Raw genomic sequence first — 2,929 nt, forward strand, 5'->3', positions numbered from 1 at the left:
CACAAGCTCGGATCTGTCTCAAGCATGTCGAAAAACTCTGCTGCGTTTGTTCATTATTGCTATTTTTCTTTTCAAAGCAGCCCACTAACTGGGTTTTGTTGCATGATTTGCTATCTGAGGTTTGTGTTTGGAAACAAAGTCTGATGCTTGATTAGGAAAGGTGTGGCGACCCCACTTCCCCCTAAGGCGAACCAGAGGGTTGGCGGGCCGTCTGCCCAGCTCTCGCCAGGACTCACACAAGCAACTAGCAAAAGTCCTTCCGAAGTATAACCTAATCTATTACAACATCGTTTCCCTCCAAATAGGCCGGTTTCTAGAATCACATTAACTTCAGAGATAACAGTGCCTTAAGATAGCCAACGTCGATTCTTAAAATACCTTCCCGATTACAACCCTAGAAACAAAACATATAATTCAAATACATCCTTATAAGCCAAGTAACAAATTTCATACAAGCCACATACAAATCCAGGGTTTACACTTTTCCAGCTTCAAGTGGCAACCCGAAGCAAAAGCTACATTGTTTAATTCAAACTACATGCTTAAAATACAAGTAGATCTCAAGTCTTCCTCAGTTGTCAGAACCTGTAAAAGAAAACCACAACGTGGGATGAGCTACACAGCCCAGTGAGGTTTCAAGACGCTCTAACAGTTCAAATAGGTCAAGTAAGTTATGCATATCGTATGCATGATTCTAGATTACACAATGGCATGTTACCATGAGGTGATAATCATTACAAGGGTAATTGCTACTTTGAAAACACATGTAGAACTAGTACTTTTGGAATGAATGGCCATATATAAATTTTCAGTCAAACAAATAGTGGCTCGTCCGACTAGAAGGACATTACAAGGATTGCTTCATCTCAGAGGTTAATGCTCATGAGGAGTCTTACCCGAGAATGCCAACTAGGAGAGCAATAACATTATTAATAGCAAAGCAAACACAAAAGGATACGGTGTTCCAGTGGAACTTTGTCGGTCATCTGCACCTTATAACTCCCGGATCCCCACGGTTGACTGGCCATCACCTTATCCCTCCAGTGGTAATACTCGAGTATATCGAAACGGTTGTCCAGGGTTCCAACCTACCCGACCGAGCCCAGTCCTGGCTCGAATAGGTCAGTAACCGAGGCGGGGCCCAAGTTCAGCTTATAGCTTACAACATGCACAGGTAACAAAGTAATTCGACAAAAGTAAAATTCATCATTTAAATAGGTCGAGGGAGGTAAAGTACACACTCGCCTAACAATGATGGACAACTTCATATGAGCATATAATTTATGACAATCAAGAAATCAGTAACCACATATACTAGAAAACGGTAGGTAAACACGGTAAACGGTAAACGATAAATGGTAAACGATAAACGGTAAACGGTAAACGGTGGTAATTACGGTTAATTGGTAGACATATGTCATTTTAATAGGCCGCCATTGGCCGTTTTGCACTTTTACCACGTAAGAGTCGAGGAGATTCACCCCAACGAAGCAACCACATTTAGATTCACAGATTCATTAGTTATGGTAGTTGATTCACATGTCGAGGGATTCACCCAACGACGAAACTACATTTAGATTCACAGATTCATATGTTGGTAGTTGGATTCACATGTCGAGGGATTCACCCAACGACGCAACTACATTTAGATTCACGGATTCATTAGAAAATATTTCACACACTTCACCACTCGAACGGCTAGTGTGATAAAGTACACACTGCGCACTTCGATGGATCGGAACTCATTTTCCAAATTGTCACATAACGAGTTACAAGAGCACTTTAACCGAATAAGCATAAAATAAGCAGGCTAAGCACATATTGAGTTTACAAGATTATTTGACAGGGTTAATCATTTAACCAATTCATGTCGATATGCAATGCATATATATATTTCTTAAATAGACACGAGTATGGTAAATACTTAACGATCATGAGATGAGCATGTCCTAGACTTACTCAATTACGTATTCCTATATGGAACACTCACCTAGTCAAACAAGGGCAATAGGTTCAATTTGAAGTTCAAGCGTCCTCTGTCGGATCCTCTTAAAGGTCCTCGCGTGCGCCTGAACGAATAGTAATAGTCTATCATTTACAATCCCTACTATTGTTGAAAATCGTGTCATAATACAAATTTAGGAAAAATCTCGTGAACAAGTCTTAATTATCCTAAATCTAAATTCTCAAGCGGGGTTTCAAGGTACAAGAGAAATTAAGTCTACATCATGAAATTCAAGGATAAGACATTTGAATATTATCGAAGGAATAAGGAGTCCTTGAAAAAAACTCCATTTCCTTGGAATACGGAAAATTTCAGTTTTGATGCAATACTTTGAAAAATCATAGCTCACCTTTTACATGTCAAAGATTGGAAAACTTGGTACCGTTGGAAACTTCCTTCAAAATACTAAAAGTTCCTAGAATACACTTTTTCATGATTCTAAATGGAAGATAGTCAAAATGGCTCAAAGTTACTGTTTTGGTTTATAAGGCAGATTTAAGTTGGTTTTTGGCCAACTTTGGAAATTCGGTAAAATTCACTTGTTTGGAAATGGCTTTTGAAATTTGCAACTCTATTAGTGTTGTAATTCAAGAGTATAACAAAACAAACGGAATGAGGAACGGAGTTTTGAGCACCAAGATACGGTAGCTCAAAGTTACTAAAATTTTCTTGTTCAACAAGGGTTTTCCAAAATCAAGTCTCGAACTTTGGTAATTTATTTGACCCATGAATCGGTCTCGGAATAACACCATAATTAGCAGTATAATACTACCATATAAGGGTTGTTCCTCTACCAAATTTCATGGAAAAATAACTTCGGAAAGGTGGTCAATCAAACACCTAAAATTTCGCAAATACTAAGACAAAACTGCCTTGAACATTTTGTTTTTCCATTTCAGACATTTGGTCAAAGAAAATTCCTCC

General features: G+C 38.5%; 1 long non-coding RNA gene across 1 annotated transcript; it reads right to left on the reverse strand.

Moving 5' to 3' along the window:
• Nucleotides 1-245: 245 nt before the first annotated feature.
• LOC140035986 (uncharacterized) lies at nucleotides 246-2,074 on the reverse strand. Its single transcript, XR_011839880.1, has 2 exons — nucleotides 1,991-2,074; nucleotides 246-585 (listed from the first exon to the last, which is right to left on the reverse strand). It is a non-coding gene; the product is annotated as an uncharacterized lncRNA (long non-coding RNA).
• Between the last annotated feature and the right edge of the window lie 855 nt (nucleotides 2,075-2,929).

Source organism: Coffea arabica, chromosome 2c, assembly GCF_036785885.1.
Source record: "Coffea arabica cultivar ET-39 chromosome 2c, Coffea Arabica ET-39 HiFi, whole genome shotgun sequence".
NCBI classification, from domain to species: Eukaryota; Viridiplantae; Streptophyta; class Magnoliopsida; order Gentianales; family Rubiaceae; genus Coffea; species Coffea arabica.